Source organism: Salmo salar, chromosome 02 (assembly GCF_965601325.2).
Source record: "Salmo salar chromosome 02, fSalSal1, whole genome shotgun sequence".
Classification (NCBI taxonomy): Eukaryota; Metazoa; Chordata; class Actinopteri; order Salmoniformes; family Salmonidae; genus Salmo; species Salmo salar.
This window is the reverse complement of record NC_138292.1, coordinates 32,392,677-32,412,255: the sequence shown is the minus strand read 5'-3', so window position 1 is coordinate 32,412,255 and position 19,579 is coordinate 32,392,677.

Genomic DNA, 19,579 nt, shown 5'->3' with positions numbered 1-19,579 from the left:
CAAATACTTTTTTCCCTAAATTGTCCGGTGGCAATTTTTATGAATTGTTCAGCAGTTTGGCTTGGGGGAAGAAGCTGTTGGAGAACCTTTTGGTCCTAGATTTAAAGCTCCGTTATCGCTTGCCGTGCGCTAGCAGAGAAAACAGTCTATAACTTGGGTGACTGGAGTCTGACAATTTTATGGGCTTTCCTCTGACACTGCCTATTATATACAGTTGAAGTCGGAAGTTTACATACACTTAGATTGGAGTCATTCAAACTTTTTTTTCAACCACTCCACAAATTTCTTGTTACAAACTATAGTTTTGGCAAGTCGGTTGGAAAATTCCAGAAAATTATGTCATGGCTTTAGAAGCTTCTGATAGCCTAATTGACATCATTTGAGTCAATTGGAGGTGTACCTGTGGATGTATTTCAAGGCCTACCTTCAAACTCAGTGCCTCTTTGCTTGACATCATGGGAAAATCAAAAGAAATCGGCCAAGACCTCAGAAAAAAAATTGGAGACCTCCACAAGTCTGGTTCATCCTTGGGAGAAATTTCGCCTGAAGGTACCACATTCATCTGTACAAACAATAGTATGCAAGTAAACACCATGGGACCACGGAGTCGTCATACCGCTCAGGAAGGAGACGCGTTCTGTCTCCTAGAGATGAACGTACCTTGGTGCGAAAAGCGCAAATCAATCCCAGAACAACAGCAAAGGACCTTGTGAAGATGCTGGAGGAAACAGGTACAAAAGTATCTATATTCACAGTAAAACGAGTCCTATATCGACATAACCTGAAAGGCCGCTCAGCAAGGAAGAAGCCACTGCTCCAAAACTGCCATTAAAAAAAAGCCAGACTACGGATTGCAACTGCACATGGGGACAAAGATTGTACTTTTTGGAGAAATGTCCTCTGGTCTGATGAAACAAAAATAGAACTGTTTGGCCATAATGACCATCGTTATGTTTGGAGGAATAAGGGGGAGGCTTGCAAGCCGTAGAACACCATCCCAACTGTGAAGGACGGGGGTGGCAGCATCATGTTGTGGGAGTGCTTTGCTGCAGGAGGGACTGGTGCACTTCAGAAATTATGTGGATATTTCGAAGCAACATCTCAAGACATCAGTCAGGAAGTTAAAGCTTGGTCGTAAATGGGTCTTCCAAATGGACAATGACCCGAAGCATACTTCCAAAGTTGTGGCAAAATGGCTTAAGGACAGCAAAGTCAAGGTCTTGTAGTGGCCATCACAAAGCCCTGACCTCAATCCTATAAAAAATTAGTATTGAGGAGGCCTACAAACCTGACTCAGTTACACCAGCTCTATCAGGAGGAATGGTGCCAAAATTCACCCAACTTATTGTGGGAAGCTTGTGGAAGGCTACCTGAAATGTTTGACCCAATTTAAAGGCAATGCTATCAAATACTAATTGAGTGTATGTCAACTTCTGACCCACTGGGAATGTGATGAAAGAAATAAAAGCTGAAATAAATAATTCTCTCTACAATTATTCTGACATTTCATAATCTTAAAATAAAGTGGTGATCCTAATTTACCTAAAACAGGGAATTTTTACTAGGATTAAATGTCAGGAATTGTGAAAAACTGAGTTTATATGTATTTGGCTAAGGTGTATGTAAACTTCCGACTTCAATTGTAGGTCCTGGATGGCAGGAAGCTTGACCCCAGTGATGTACTGGACCGTTCGCACTACCCTCTGTAGTGCCTTATGGTCAGATGTCAAGCAGTTGCCATACCAGGCGGTGATGCAACCGGTCAGGATGCTCTCAATGGTGCAGCTGTTGAACCTTTTGAGGATCTGGGGGCCCGTGCCAAATGTTTTCAGTCTCCTGAGGGGGGAAAAGGTTTTGTCGTGCCCTCTTCACGACTGTCTTGGTATGATTGGACCATGATAGCTCACTGGTGATGTGGACACCAAGGAACTTGGAAGTCTCGACCCGCTCCACTACAGCCCCGTCGATGTTAATGGGGGCCTGTTCGGCCCACCTTTTCCTGTAGTCTACAATTAGATAATTTGTCTTGCTCTCATTGAGGGAGAGGTTGTTGTCCTGGCACCACACTGCCAGTTCTCTGACCTCCTCCCTGTAGGCCGTCTCATCATTGTCGGTGATCAGGCCTACCACTGTTGTGTTGTCAGCAATTTTAATGATGGTGTTGGAGTCATGTTTGGCCACGCAGTCGTGGTTGAACAGGGAATACAGGAGGGGACTAGGTACACACCCCTGAGGGGCCCCAGTGTTAAGCATCAGCATGGCAGACGTGTTGTTGCCTACTCTTACCACCTGGGGGCGGTCCGTCAGGAAGTCCAGGATCCAGTTGCAGAGGGAGGTGTTTAGTCCCAGAGTCCTTAGCTTAGTGATGAGCTTTGTGGGCACTATGGTGTTGAATGCTGAGCTGTAGTCGATGAATAGCATTCCCACATAGGTGTTCCTTTTGTCCAGGTGAGAAAGGACGGTGTGGAGTGCGATTGAGATTGGATCATCTGTGGATCTGTTGGGGCGGTATGTGAATTGGAGTGGGTCTAGGGTGTCCGGGAGGATGCTGTTGATGTGAGCCATGACCAGCCTTTCAAAGCACTTCATGGCTACCGACATGAGTGCCATTGGGCGGTAATCCTTTAGGCAGGTTACCTTCACTTCCTTGGACAATGGGACTATGGTGGTCTGCTTGAAATGTGGGTATTACATTTGTTTGAAAATGTCAGTGAAGACACTTGACAGTTGGTCCGTGCATGCTTTTAGTACACGTCCTGGTAATCCATCTGGCCACCCGGCTTTGTGAATGTCGACCTTTTTAAAGGTTTTGTTCACATCGGCTACCGAGATCGTTATCACACAGTCATCCAGAACAGCTGGTTCTCTTGTGCATGCTTCAGTGTTGCTTGCCTCGAAGCAGGCATAAAAGGCATTTATCTCACCTGGTAGGCTCGCGTCTGGGTTTCCCTTTGTAGTCCGTAATAGTTTTCAAGCCCTGCCACATCTGACGAGCATCAGAGCCAGTGTAGTAGGATTCAATCTTAATCCTGTATTGACGCTTTGCTTGTTTGATAGTTTGTCTGAGGGCATAGCTGCATTTCTTATAAGTGTCCGCATTAGTCTCCCGCTCCTTGAAAGCAGCAGCTCTAGCCTTTAGCTCGATGTGGATGTTGCCTGTAATCCATGGCTTCTGGTTGGGATATGTACGTACAGTCACTGTGGGGATGACATCATCGATGCACTTATTGATGAAGCTGAGATGGTGTATTCCTCAATGCCATTGGATGAATCCCGGAACATATTCCAGTCTGTGCCAGCAAAACAGTCCTGTACTGTAGCATCCACGTCATCTGACCACTTCCCGTAATGAGCGAGTCACTAGTACTTCCTGCTTTAGTTTTTGCTTGTAAGCAGGAATCAGGAGGATAGAATTGTGATCAGATTTGACAAATGGAGGGTGGGGAAGAGCTTTGTATGCATCTCTGTGTGTGGAGTAAAGGTGGTCTAGGATTTTTTCCCTCCTGGTTGCACATGTGACATTTGGCAAAACTGATTTAAGTTTGCCTGCATTAAAGTTCCCGGCCACTAGGAGCGCCGCTTCTGGGTGAGCATTTTCTTCTTTGATTATGGCCTTATAGAGTTGGTTGAGAGCAGTCTTAGTGCCAGCTTCGCGTTGTGGTGATAAATAGACGGCTACGAATAATACAGATGAGAACTCTCTTGGTAGATAGTGTGATCGACAGCTTATCATAATGTACTCTACCTCAGGCAAGCAACACCTCGAGACTTCTTTAATATTAGACATCGTTCACCAGCTGTTATTGACAAGAAGACACACCCCCACCCCTTGTCTTACCAGAGGTAGCGTCTCTGTTCTACATGGAAAATCCCGCCAGCTCTATATTGTCCGTTTCGTCGTTCAGCCACGTCTCGGTGAAACATAAGAGGTTACAGTTTTTAATGTCCCGTTGGTAGGATAATCTTAATAGTAGGTCCACAATTTTATTTTCTAATGATTGCATCTTAGCAAGGAGAATGGAAGACATTGGGAGTTTACTCACTTGCCTTCGGCTTCTCAGAAGGATCCCCGATCTGCGTCCCCTTTTCCGGCGTCTGTTCTTCACGCAAAAGGCGTGGATCTGGGCCTGTTCCAGTGAAAGCAAGATATCCTTCTCATCAGACTCGTTAAAGGAAAAAGTTTCTTCCAGTCCGCGGTGAGTAAACGCTTTTCTGATGTCCAGAAGTACTTTTCGGTCATAAAGAGATGGTAGCAGCAACATTATGTACACAATAAGTAAAAAATAAGTTACACAAAACGCTAAAAAAGGGTGCTTTGCTGGTCAGTGATTTATTTAGAATTCAAGGCACACCTAACCAGCATGGCTACCACAGCATTCTGCAGCAATACGCCATCCCATCTGGTTTGCATTAGTGGGATTAACATTTGTTTTTCAACAGGACAATGACCCAACACACCTCCAGGCTGTGTAAGGGCTATTTGACCAGATGACTTGGCCTCCACAATCACCCGACCTCAACCCAATTGAGATGGTTTGGCATGAGTTGGACCGCAGAATGAAGGGAAAGCAGCCAACAAGTGCTCAGCATATGGGGGAACTCCTTCAAGACTGTTTGACAATTATTCCAGGTGAAGGTGGTTGAGAGAATGCCAAAAGTGTGCAAAGCTGTTATCAAGGCAAAAGGTGGCTACTTTGAAGAATCTAAAATCAGAAATATACACTGCTCAAAAAAATAAAGGGAACACTTAAACAACACAATATAACTCCAAGACAATCACACTTCTGTGAAATCAAACTGTCCAGTTAGGAAGCAACACTGATTGACAATAAATTTCACATGCTGTTGTGCAAATGGAATAGACAACAGGTGGAAATTATAGGCAATTAGCAAGACACCCCCAATAAAGGAGTGGTTCTGCAGGTGGGGACCACAGACCACTTCTCAGTTCCTATGCTTCCTGGCTGATGTTTTGGTCACTTTTGAATGCTCTACAACCCACACAAGTGGCTCAGGTAGTGCAGCTCATCCAGGATTGCACATCAATGCGAGCTGTGGCAAGAAGGTTTGCTGTGTCTGTCAGCGTAGTGTCCAGAGCATGGAGGCGCTACCAGGAGACAGGCCAGTACATCAGGAGACGTGGAGGAGGCCGTAGGAGGGCAACAACCCAGCAGCAGGACCGCTACCTCCGCCTTTGTGCAAGGAGGAGCAGGAGGAGCACTGCCAGAGCCCTGCAAAATGACCTCCAGCAGGCCACAAATGTGCATGTGTCTGCTCAAACGGTCAGAAACAGACTCCATGAGGGTGGTATGAGGGCCCGACATCCACAGGTGGGGGTTGTGCTTACAGCCCAACACCGTGCAGGACGTTTGGCATTTGCCAGAGAATACCAATATTGGCAAATTCGCCACTGGCGCCCTGTGCTCTTCACAGATGAACGCAGGTTCACGTGACAGACGTGACAGAGTCTGGAGACGCCGTGGAGAACGTTCTGCTGCCTGCAACATCCTCCAGCATGACCGGTTTGGCGGTGGGTCAGTCATGGTGTGGGGTGGCATTTCTTTGGGGGGCCGCACAGCCCTCCATGTGCTCGCCAGAGGTAGCCTAACTGCCATTAGGTACCGAGATGAGATCCTCAGACCCCTTGTGAGACCATATGCTGGTGCGGTTGGCCCTGGGTTCCTCCTAATGCAAGACAATGCTAGACCTCATGTGGCTGGAGTGTGTCAGCAGTTCCTGCAAGAGGAAGGCATTGATGCTATGGACTGGCCCGCCCGTTCCCCAGACCTGAATCCAATTGAGCACATCTGGGACATCACGTCTCGCTCCATCCACCAACGCCACGTTGCACCACAGACTGTCCAGGAGTTGGCGGATGTTTTAGTCCAGGTCTGGGAGGAGATCCCTCAGGAGACCATCCGCCACCTCATCAGGAGCATGCCCAGGCGTTGTAGGGAGGTCATACAGGCACGTGGAGGCCACACACACTACTGAGCCTTATTTTGACTTGTTTTACGGACATTACATCAAAGTTGGATCAGCCTGTAGTGTAGTTTTCCACTTTAATTTTGAGTGTGACTCCAAATCCAGACCTCCATGGGTTGATAAATTGGATTTCCATTGATTATTTTTGTTTGATTTTGTTGTCAGCACATTCAACTATGTAAAGAAAAACGTATTTAATAAGATTATTTCTTTCATTCAGATCTAGGATGTGTTGTTTAAGTGTTCCCTTTAATTTTTGAGCAGTATATTTTAATTTGTTAAACACTTTTTTGGTTACTATACGATTCCATATGTGTTATTTCATAGTTTTGATGTCTTCACTATTATTCTACAGTGTAGAAAACAGTAAAGTAAAGAATAACCCTTAAATGAGTAAGTGTGTCCAAACTTTTGACTGGTACTGTATATTGCCCTTTTTCATATCTCTGACAAACATCTCATGAGAATAAGCGTTCTAAGCAATTACATTCATATTACATATGTCATCAATATCATGTTTGATTGAGAAGGAAATTGCACAGACGAAAAAGAAGAGCGACCTAAACTTCTATAACTGATATTCCGAGACTGAGTGAAACTCAAAGCAGTATTTACCTGCTTATTTTTAGGTTCTAAATAAGGGCATTACCTTGGTTCATTTTTTGGGGCTCTAAAGATATTTTAGGCCATACATACAGGTTATTTAATTACACATGCCCTCCAGAACAAACTGTACTGCATCAAAATGTAATTATAACAAACATCTGAGACAAAGTGAATGGACGCACTCTTGGTCTCATCATCATACGTTGTCCTATAAAAAGTAGACTACCTGCATTTCCCTTGGAAGACAAGTCGCCTCCCGGCATTCCTAATTCTCTTCCCTCCCATCCTTCCCTCTCGTCCACTGGGCTTTTGTCTGCCAGCTTAGCTTGGGAGATGAGATGCGCTCTGACAAGCCCAGACGGGCAGCGCCGGCATACGGGTGTAAGTGACAGTGGCCTGCCCCCAGAGTGGAGAAGTGGCAGGGGGAGCCGGGTGGCAGAGCACAGCAGAGTGAGTGTGCGTCCCAAATAACACCCCTTTCTATATAAAGTGAACTACTTTTGACCATAGGGCTCTGCTCAATAGTAGTGCACTACAGTGAGGGAAAAAAGTATTTGATCCCCTGATGATTTTGTACGTTTGCCCACTGACAAAGAAATGATCAGTCTATAATTTTAATGGTAGGTTTATTTGAACAGTGAGAGACAGAATAACAACAAAAATATCCAGAAAAACGCATGTCAAAAATGTTATAAATTGATTTGCATTTTAATGAGGGAAATAAGTATTTGAACCCCTCTCAATCAGAAAGATTTCTGGCTCCCAGGTGTCTTTTATACAGGTAACGAGCTGAGATTAGGAGCACACTCTTAAAGGGAGTGCTCCTAATCTCAGTTTGTTACCTGTATAAAAGACACCTGTCCACAGAAGCAATCAATCAATCAGATTCCAAACTCTCCACCATGGCCAAGACCAAAGAGCTCTCCAAGGATGTCAGGGACAATATTGTAGACCTACACAAGGCTGGAATGGGCTACAAGACCATCGCCAAGCAGCTTGGTGAGAAGATGACAACAGTTGGTGTGATTATTCGCAAATGGAAGAAACACACAAGAACTGTCAATCTCCCTCGGCCTGGGGCTCCATGCAAGATCTCACCTTGTGGAGTTGCAATGATTATGAGAACGGTGAGGAATCAGCCCAGAACTACACGGGAGGATCTTGTCAATGATCTCAAGGCAGCTGGGACCATAGTCACCAAGAAAACAATTGGTAACACACTACGCCGTGAAAGACTGAAATCCAGCAGCGCCCGCAAGATCCCCCTGCTCAAGAAAGCACATATACATGCCCGTCTGAAGTTTGCCAATGAACATCTGAATGATTCAGAGGACAACTGGGTGAAAGTGTTGTGGTCAGATGAGACCAAAATTGAGCTCTTTGGCATCAACTCAACTCGCCATGTTTGGAGGAGGAGGAATGCTGCCTATGACCCCAAGAACACCATCCCCACCGTCAAACATGGAGGTGGAAACATTATGCTTTGGGGATGTTTTTCTGCTAAGGGGACAGGACAACTTCACCGCATCAAAGGGACGATGGACGGGGCCATGTACCGTCAAATCTTGGGTGAGAACCTCCTTCCCTCAGCCAGGGCATTGAAAATGGGTCGTGGATGGGTATTCCAGCATGACAATGACCCAAAACACACGGCCAAGGCAACAAAGGAGTGGCTCAAGAAGAAGCACATTAAGGTCCTGGAGTGGCCTAGCCAGTCTCCAGACCTTAATCCCATAGAAAATATGTGGAGGTAGCTGAAGGTTCGAGTTACCAAACGTCAGCCTCGAAACCTTAATGACTTGGAGAAGATCTGCAAAGAGGAGTGGGACAAAATCCCTCCTGAGATGTGTGCAAACCTGGTGACCAACTACAAGAGACGTCTGACCTCTGTGATTGCCAACAAGGCTTTTGCCACCAAGTACTAAGTCATGTTTTGCAGAGGGGTGAAATACTTATTTCCCTCATTAAAATGCAAATCATTTTATAAACATTTTTACATGCGTTTTTCTGGATTTTTTTGTTGTTATTCTGTCTCTCACTGTTCAAATAAACCTACCATTAAAATTATAGACTGATCATTTCTTTGTCAGTGGGCAAACGTACAAAATCAGCAGGGGACCAAATACTTTTTTCCCTCACTGTATGTAGGAGATAGGGTGCCATTTGGGAGTGAGTGGCTGTAATGGAGGAAGAATGAGAATAACTCTCACAGTGGCTATGAAGAAGCAGAACAGAAGGAGCCAGGGGCTGAGGCTTAAGTGGACCCCATCCTCCAATCCATTCTTTAACCTTCAGCGCTAGAGGTTTTTCACCTTACTTAGTGTAAAGGCAAGCTGGAGGGACATAACATCTAGTGTGACTATATGATTTGTGGGAAGATGCTCATCATGAAAAGCTTATGACTCTTCTCTTCTACTCCCTCTCCATGACGCGAAGCAACAAGCGAGCCTGATGTGATGGTAGCCGCCGTGGTGATAAACCTTCTGGAAAGCCATTTATCCATGCAGACTTGGTGTCAGTCTAAATATAAGGGCGTCGGCCGCATTGTCTCTAATCAGCTGGTCACAAAGGATGTAGAAATGTATTACTTTTTGTTTGCTCAAGGTCCCACCAGTGAGCATCACTCAAGCCAAGCCACTCAAAGTGCAAAATATGTTATTTAGGGAAGTCAGAAGTTGGCAGGTAGCAGCTACTGAATTGCTCGTGTAGGCCTGTGTGTCCGACTGCAGAGGGAGTGGATGAGTCTTTCTTATTTGTATTCAGATTGTGTTGCCGTCTTAAATCAGTGGCTCGTTTTCCTCCAAAAGAGAACAGTGACTCACCAGTAGTTTTCTTTTTATATTTGCAGAAATGCCCCAACGCTGAAACAAGGTTAATCTGCCGGCTTTTGAAGTCAGGGTTATGTCTCATTGACTATACACGAAAGGGGAAAGCTACTCAAGGCTACTTTGAACTCAAAATAATGCAGCTTTTCCATCTCTCTGTGTTTTATCTTTGAACTGCTTAGTAAAGGGTTAAGGTGACTTTGGGGATTTAGCACACAACATAATGTAGTGCTGTAGTATACAATACGTTTCCTCTGTGATATCACAATAATATCCTCATAGTAAACTCAAGGTTATGTTGACAAAATATGCTGCTAACAAAACACTTTGTGGCCTGGTTTGGTTTATGTGCAAACCATATTCAGCCCTTGATATTGAAAGCTTGAGTTGGTTTTCATTTCCACACCTGATATTTTCCCACAGCACACCTGAGAAGTTTCAAAAACGTTCACGCTGACATGTTCATTAGCAGAACACCTGAGACCAGCCTGAAGAAGGTGCTGTAAATGATGTTATGGCAATGCACCTTTCATCACTACAGCAACATACCTGAGAGAGGAGCCGTAAAGATTCTCTCATTATTATCACAGACAACTTCCTACTTGAGAGAGCCTTGGGTACATTTCCTCACAAAGTATTCATATCCCTTGACATATTCCACATTTTGTTGTGTTACAGCCTGAATTCAAAATTGATTAAATGTATTGTTTTTCTCACCCATCTACACACAATGCTCCATAATGACAAAGTAAAAACATGTTTTCGAAATTTTTGAAAATGTACTGGAAATTAAATACAGCAATATCTAATTCACATGAGTATTCACACCCTGAGTCAATACATGTTAGAATCACCTTTGGCAGCGATTACAGCTGTGAGTCTTTCTGGGTAAGTCTCTAAGATCTTTGCACACCTTTATTGTACAATAGTTGCACATTAATATTTTAAAATTCTTCAAGCTCTGTCAAGTTGGTTGTTGATCATTGCTAGACAGCCATTTCCAAGTCTTGCCATAGATTTCAAGACGATTTAAGTCAAAACTGTAACTAGGCCACTCGGGAACATTCAATGTTGTCTTGGTAAGCAACTAGGTTATTGTCCTGTTAAAATGTGAGTTTGTCTCCCAGTGCCTGGTGGAAAGCAGACTGAATCAGGGTTTCCTATAGGATTTTGCCTGTGCTCAGCTCTATTCCATTAATTTTTATCCTAAAAAAAACTCCCTAGTCCTTGCCAATGACAAGCATACCCATAACATTATGCAGTCACCACCGTGCATGAAAATATGAAGGGAGGTTCTCAGTGATTTGTTGTGTTGGATTTACCCCAAACATAACACTTTGTATTCAGGACATTAAGTTTATTTCTTTGCCACAAACAGGATGCATGTTTTGAAATATTTTTTATTCTCTACAAGCATCCTTCTTTTCACTCTGTCATTTAGGTTAGTATTGTGGAGTATCTACAATGTTGTTGATCCATCCTCAGTTCTCTCTATCACAGCCATTAAACTGTAACTGTTTTAAAGTCACCATTGGTCTCATGGTGAAACCCTGAGCGGCTTCCTTCCTCTCCGGCAACTGAGTTAGGAAGGAAGCATGTCTCTTTGTAGTGACTGGGTGTATTGATACACCATCCAAAGTCTAATTAATAACTTCACCATGCTCAAAGGGATATTCAGTGTCTGCTTTTTTTATTTTTACCAATAGGTGCCCTTCTTTGTGAATCACTGGAAAACCTCCCTGTTTTTTTGTGGTTGCATCTGTGTTTGAAATCCACTGCTCGACTGAGGGACCTTACAGATAATTGTATGTGTAGGGTAAAGAGATGAGGTAGTCTTTCAAAAATCATGTTAAACACTATTATTGCTCACAGAGTGAGTCCATGCAACTTATTATGTGACTTGTTAAGCACATTTTTATTCCTGAATTTATTTACGCTTGTCATGATGAAAGGGGTTGAATAGTTACTGACACAAGACATTTCAGCTTTTAATTTTTTATGAATTTGCAAACATTTCTTAAAACATTATTCCACATTGACATTGTGGCCAGTGAACTTTTTGAAGGCACTGTACCTGGAATAATAGAAAGGGAATGAGGTTTTTCCTTTCCCTTTTCTTGCTGTTCTTTCCTTTCATTTGCTTTCCTTTTGCTTTCCCTTTCCATTCCTTTCCTTTCCTTCCTTTCCCTCTGTTCCATCATGACCTTTTCCTCATCCCTCCATCCTTACCTCCATGCCGAGGGAACAAGCCCAAAGACATCATCATCAATAAGACGTGGTGGTGTACCATTACTAAATCCCCCAATGCCAAAAGAGAGTGTAGTCCGTAAAAAAAATCTTTAAGTGAGGGACAAAGCAAAGACCATTGGAAAAAACCAAGAGCCAGAAAATAGTATTCCACAAACAGGTAGAAGATCACAAAATGGATTCCAAAGGGCAAAGAGTGATGAGTTTGCAAGTGCTACAAAAATGGGTTTAAAATGTTAATTGTTGGTCACGCGTTACATTGCATTGTTGTTATTACTGTGTTATTAGTGTGTAATTATTTGTATAAATACAGTGAAACAAGTATTGTATTGTATTTACTCATTGTTACACTGTATTCACACAAGGATGGTGTTAAGGCTTGGGTTAGGCTTAACGCTTAAGGGTTGGGGTTAGGGTTATAGTTGAGGCTAGTGTTAGGGTTGGGGTTGAGACTAGAGTTAGTGTTGAACTGGGATGTGGACATGAAGCAAGGGTTAGGGTTGTGGTTGAGGATCGGTTTAGGGTTGAACTGGGATGTGGACATGAAGCTAGGATTAGGGTTAGGGTTGAGGATCGGTTTAGGGTTGAACTGGGATGTGGACATGAAGCTAGGGTTAGGGTTTAGGATAGGTTTAGGTTTGAACTGGGATGTGGACATGGAGCTAGGGTTAGGGTTTAGGATAGGTTTAGGGTTGAACTGGGATGTGGACATGAAGCTAGGGTTAAGGTTGGGGTTGAGGATAGTTTTAGGGTTGAACTGGGATGTGGACATGAAGCTAGGATTAGGGTTAGGGTTGAGGATAAGTTTAGGGATGAACTGGGATGTGGACATGAAGCTAGGATTAGGGTTAGGGTTGAGGATAGGTTTAGGGTTGAACTGGGATGTGGACATGAAGCTAGGCTTAGGGTTGAGGATAGGTTAAGGGTTAAACTGGGATCTGGACATGAAGCTAGGGTTAGGGTTGAGGATACAGTGAGGGAAAAAAGTATTTGATCCCCTGCTGATTTTGTACGTTTGCCCACTGACAAAGAAATGATCAGTCTATAATTTTAATGGTAGGTTTATTTGAACAGTGAGAGACAGAATAATAACAAAAATATCCAGATAAACGCATGTTAAAGATGTTATAAATTGATTTGCATTTTAATGAGGGAAATAAGTATTTGACCCCCTCTCAATCAGAAAGATTTCAGGCTCCCAGGTGTCTTTTATACAGGTAACGAGCTGAGATTAGGAGCACACTCTTAAAGGGAGTGCTCCTAATCTCAGCTTGTTACCTATATAAAAGACACCTGTCCACAGAAGCAATCAATCAATCAGATTCCAAACTCTCCACCATGGCCAAGACCAAAGAGCTCTCCAAGGATGTCAGGGACAAGATTGTAGACCTACACAAGGCTGGAATGGGCTACAAGACCATCGCCAAGCAGCTTGGTGAGAAGGTGACCGCAGTTGTTGTGATTATTCGCAAATGGAAGAAACACAAAAGAACTGTCAATCTCCCTCGGCCTGGGGCTCCATGCAAGATCTCACCTCGTGGAGTTGCAATGATCATGAAAATGGTGAGGAATCAGCCTAGAATTACACGGGAGGATCTTGTCAATGATCTCAAGGCAGCTGGGACTATAGTCACCAAGAAAACAATTGGTAACACACTACGCCGTGAATGACTGAAATCCTGCAGCGCCCGCAAGGTCCCCCTGCTCAAGAAAGCACATATACATGCCCGTCTGAAGTTTGCCAATGAACATCCGAATGATTCAGAGGACAACTGGGTGAAAGTGTTGTGGTCAGATGAGACCAAAATGGAGCTCTTTGGCATCAACTCAACTCGCAGTGTTTGGAGGAGGAGGAATGCTGCCTATGACCCCAAGAATACCATCCCCACCGTCAAATATGGAGGTGGAAACATTATGCTTTGGGGGTGCTTTTCTGCTAAGGGGACAGGACAACTTCACCGCATCAAAGGGACGATGGACGGGCCCATGTACCGTCAAATCTTGGGTGAGAACCTCCTTCCCTCAGCCAGGGCATTGAAAATGGGTCGTGGATGGGTATTACAGCATGACAATGACCCAAAACACACGGCCAAGGCAACAAATTAGTGGCTCAAGAAGAAGCACATTAAGGTCCTGGAGTGGCCTAGCCAGTCTCCAGACCTTAATCCCATAGAAAATCTGTGGAGGGAGCTGAATGTTCGAGTTGCCAAACGTCAGCCTTGAAACCTTAATGACTTGGAGAAGATCTGCAAAGAGGAGTGGGACAAAATCCCTCCTGAGATGTGTGCAAACCTGGTGGCCAACTACAAGAAACGTCTGACCTCTGTGATTGCCAACAAGGCTTTTGCCACCAAGTACTAAGTCATGTTTTGCAGAGGGGCCAAACACTTATTTCCCTCATTAAAATGCAAATAACATTTTTGATATGCGTTTTTCTGGATTTCTTTGTTGTTATTCTGTCTCTCACTGTTCAAATAAATCTACCATTACAATTATAGACTGATCATTTCTTTGTCAGTGGGCAAACGTACAAAATCAGTAGGGGATCAAATACTTTTTTCCCTCACTGTAGATTTAGGGTTGAACTGGGATGTGGACATGAAACTAGGGTTAGGGTTGAGGATAGGTTTAGGGTTGAACTGAGATGTGGACATGAAGCTAGGGTTAGGGTTGTGGTTGAGGCTTTGGTTAGGGTTGAACCGGGATGTGGACATGAAGCCTCAACCCTAACACTATGCACAGCTCTAACACCAACCCTATCCCTAACCCTAGTTCAGTAATACTTATCATGACCTAGGCCTAGATTCAATCCGTTGTGCGAAAGATCTGAGTTAAAGCGTGACTGACATTTAAAGGCAATATTCCTGTGTTTGCGGAGACTGCATTCACGGTAAAAGCTGCATATGTCGGCTCAGTCGGAAATTACCTTCAAATGGCAACCGCTACAACATCTAGCCCCTAGCATTATGAGTTTTTGTTGCAAGGTGCCCCATAATGACCCATATTATACTGAGCTCAGCTGACATAGTCCCAACACTCTTGGGTGCAGTCGGTACAATTTAGTAACAGGAAACTAGCTCTGCCAGTGCACTGGTTAATATCATCCAAACACTTCCAAACTGGCAAATTTACCGGAACAGTTCATACTTTCCAGAGGGGAGAGGGAGTGAGCAGAATGAGAGTGTACTGTAGGTTGTGAAAATAACATGCTGTTCTCCAGTGTGCATGTCTTGTTGAATATCCTCTTTTTCCAGTTTCATTGGTCCATCAACTATTAATTTCAACCCCTTTCACCATTCCATGATATATTCCATGATTGATTATTGAGGTTTACAAAGCTGCATATCTTTACACATATTTTGCTTTCAGCCCTTTTCCATGTAGCCTATTTGTCATTGCCTCACATGGTGATTTCAGGTGAAATGGAAGTCTGCTTTTATTTGACAAAGTACCAGACTGGTGTTTGGTGTGAGGTTACATTAGTTAGGATCCTCAGTTTTGCACTGCAACTTTATAGCTTTGCTAAGTGCTGGTTTGCCTGGAGGAATTTCTCTTGATGGGCCTGCCAGTCAGCAGACGCAATTACAAAGAGAACGAAGCCTTAGCTCTCTGAGAGATGTATAATTACCTCAAAGCATCTCTCACTCTCGCTCTCTCGCTCTTTCTCTCTTTCTCTCTCTCTCTCTCTCTCTTTTTGTGTAATCATAATCTCTGTGTTTATAACAGTTGCTCCCCTAGTTATGATTAATTGAAAGTTTGCCATAAAAATAATTACAAGCTCAGGAAACACATTGGAGACTTCTGTTGTAAGGACTAAGCTTGAAACCACAGTGCATTCCATTTGATTGGAGGCTGTGCCTTTATTTATGTTATGTCTGGTGGTGTGGTTTTTCTCCCCTAAAAGACTAAATGTTAGTTTTGGTAAATAGATCCACTAAAATGCAACTTTTGTGGAAAGGCTTATACATACCCATTGGCAAACAGATCATAGAAAAATAAGACATGATGGAGGATATTGAAAATAACAAAAGAGGACAATAAATCATGTTTTCCAAGTGAAGATCAGAGATGAGAAGTGGAGATCATTGCTTTTTTAAAGCCATTAAAATGTTGCCCTTATCTGAGGCCAAATTACAAAGTGGCCCAATGGCAGAGGATGAGTCAGATTGAAGAGGGAGGGACAGGTGGCTTGGGGCCATGTCTATCTGCACTGACTAACCTTAACATTTACATGCGAATTAACTGGTAAGCGGCAAGTCCTCCAAGCATCAACACTGAGTTAGTCCGCTGAGCTGAGGCCTAGGCATTAGCTCACAGGAGCTAATGCGAGTCCTCAAATCTCAGGCAAGGTTAGTCATCAGGCAAGCATGGTTCTGGACCACTTCTTACACAAGCACTCTACTAGGGGTTTATTTGTGGTACATTGACGTCTGTCAAGAACATTTCAAAATCTGAAGATGGCAGCAAATGTGTAAATGTCTTTTATTCATGTCTGGGTAGCGTAATAATAGCATGCAGGGAATGGACTACCAATCAAGGGAAGATTTCAGGGGGAACTCCTAGATTATATAATGAGCTGAGCCTAAAGATTTGCACTGTTGAAACAATCAGGATTTATAGTATAAGCACTGACAAATATCCTTTCTGCACATTTACATCAAACTGACAAGAAAATATGATAACACTCCTCTTATCGTGATTAATTGAAAAAGTGCACAACTTTATTTAACTACAAAAGACGTATAGAACTTAGAGACCTAACGGTTATCATTCAGATTCAGGCGTTTCCTCTCATGTTGGAACGATATGGAATCAACGTGAATGTAATGTCAGGGAGCAAACTCAATCACTATTCCTCAATGTCTGTGATCCAATTTAATCTTTTCACATGGATTGGGAGTACCACTGTCTGAAGCTTTTAGAATTTTTTGAGGAAGAGACTACTTAAATCTGTAGATATTATGAAGTAACTTCATGCAATAAATATTTGTTTTTTAACACAGAGCATGCAAGAAAGTTGTCATAAATGTTTTACCAATGATCAGGTTAGCTCTTATAATAAGAGCACAACTGTGAACAACTGACTGACTGCTAAGCCATTGGACTGTAGATGGATACTACAGTACCATCCATGGGACGGTCCCGAATGGCACACGCAAGGCACTAAATCCAAATTGCTCCAGGGGCACAGTACAATGGTGACCCTGGCCATGACCCCAATCCCTGCGGTGTCTCAGGGGGAGTTGGGATATGCAAGAAACATATTTCCATTACATACCTCCCACTGGACACAGATGTCAATTCAACGTCTATTCCACGTTGGTTCAACGTCATTTCCTTGAAATGATGTGGAAACAACATTGATTCAACCAGTGTGTGCCAAGTGGGTTGTGTGTAGCAGGACAAATATAAGCAGCCTCAAAAAGATTGTTATTAATATTATTATTGTAAATAGTGCCCTTGTTTTGACCAGGGACCTGGTCAAATGTAGTGCACTATATAGGAAACACTTTAGTTACCCATTCCATTCCATCTCACAGAGAGATAAGACAGTCTTTCTTTATCTTTATCTTTATCAGATTGTTCTACCGCTGAGGGTTCAGTGGTTGGGTGTTCTATTAAATAGTTTTCTATTTTTAATAAAATGGGTAGCATGGATAAAACGCTGTAATAGCCTCCAAAGTGAAAGAATTTATATTGAACACAATCAAAGAATGCAATTTGTGACTCATCTCTTTTAGAGGCATTTCATTTTTTAAATGTTTTCTCAGCCTCTTTATGCCTTACAAAATAGTTTTCCGTCTCATTGTGAGATATTATTTTCTGAAACAATCTGTATTCTGTCCCCAATTCATACGCATTGGCTATGTAACGATTACTATTCACCCTGCAGTAACAAAGAAATGGACTAGCAATACACTACCGCTCCACACACAGATGGTCAGTCTGTCATGATGAATAACATTGTAGCTGGGAGGAGATTTTCTCCACGTTTAATGTTGAGTTTTCATAGCATGCTAGCCCTGACCTGTCTCCTGTTACTTCAATTATGCATGGAGAGTGCTGTGCTGTGCTCCTCCCTTAAGAATGTGTATGCGTGTTTGTCTGACATAGCGGGGTTGACAAGACACCAGACCAGAGGATCTTACTCACAACACATCCACCATGATGATGACTCACCTAGCTATGCATTATAATAATATGACTAAGCCGCATCCTTAATGGCACCCTATTTCCTACATAGGAAAAGCACTAGGAAATAGGGTGCCATTTAGGACACAGACCTGTTTAACATCTGTGTACTGCAGATTCTCAGGGTTAAGGTGCCAACCATTATCTGATCATAGATAATGTATGAAGGATCTAATCTTTTTTCTTCTTCTTTTCTTTTCTTTCCTGCCCTACCATCCCTACCATCCGTACCCTGATTGGAGTAAACTAACGGACAACAATACTTCTACTGTTACTTACAGTTATTTTCGCTCACATCTATGGTACCTGTAGTTAAATAATTATACATACAGTATATTCCTAATTTCCTCTTTCTTCAAGTGCTCCTCTTTCTTTAACCCACAGCGACCAATCCACCATTCATTCTGATCTTAACTTCACCCTTCCGGATCTAATTGTCTTAACAGTGAATAATATTTTAAGACCACTTGAGTTCTCATAAAACAAGTGTTCTGAATTTGTTGACTAGATTGGTCTCTCTCCCCCTCTCTCTCTCTCTCTCTGACATTTTTTATGACAACAGCATGGGACAATAAATGAAAAACAAGAAGTCATCTTAGCAAATACAAAGACAGTGCTAATAATAACCATATTTTAGCTAACATGGTGAGATAAGATGGAAAGACACGGAAGTACCGAAGTAGGCGTTTATGCAGATGAAACACAGTAGTTCAGTATTTACAAAATGTAGATCGACCACTGTGTTTAAAAAAAAAAAAGCCCTAATTATCAAATATGGCAACTAAGATATTAGTAGAGAAAGTGTGAAAAATAGAACAGTAATTCAAGTGCTTTGATGTTGTGCCACTTGGACTAGCAACACAGTGGATGAGAGTGATTTGAGGTATTGTTATTGTTATTTGTTATTTTATTAGGATCCCCATTAGCTGTTGCAAAAGCAGCAGCTACTCTTCCCGGGGTCCACAGAAAACATGAAACATAATACAGAATGACATAATACAGAACATCAATAGACAAGAACAGCTCAAAGACAGAACTACATACTCTTTTAAAAAGGCACACGTAGCCTACACATCAATGTATACACAGAAAACTATCTAGGTCAATTAGCGGAGAGGCATTGTGCCGTGATGTGTTGCTTTACCTGTTTTTTGAAACCAGGTTTGCTGTTTATATGAGCAATATGAGATGGAAAGAAGTTCCATGCAATTAGGGCTCTATACAATACTGTATGCTTACTTGAATATGTTCTGGATTTGGGGACTGTGAAAAGACCCCTCGTGGCATGTCTGGTGGGATAAGTGTGTGTGTATAAGCTGTATGTAAATTGACTATGCAAACAATTTAGGATTTTCAAAACATGAATGTTTCTTATAAAAAAAGAAGTGATGCAGTCAGTTTCTCCTCATCTCTTAGCCAAGAGAGACTGGCATGCATTGTGTTTATATCAGCCATTTGATTACAATGAAGAGCAAATGTGCCACTCCGTTCTGGGCCAGCTGCAGCTTAACTAGGTATTTCCTTGCAGCACTGGACCACATGACTGGACAATAATCAAGATTAGACAAAACTAGAGCCTGCAGAACTTGCTTTTTCGAATGTGATGTCAAAAAAGCAGAGCATCTCTTTATTATGGCAAGACCTCTCCATATCTTTACAGCGATTGAATCTATATTTTTTGACCATGGCAATTTACAATCTAAAGTAACGCCAAGTAATTTAGT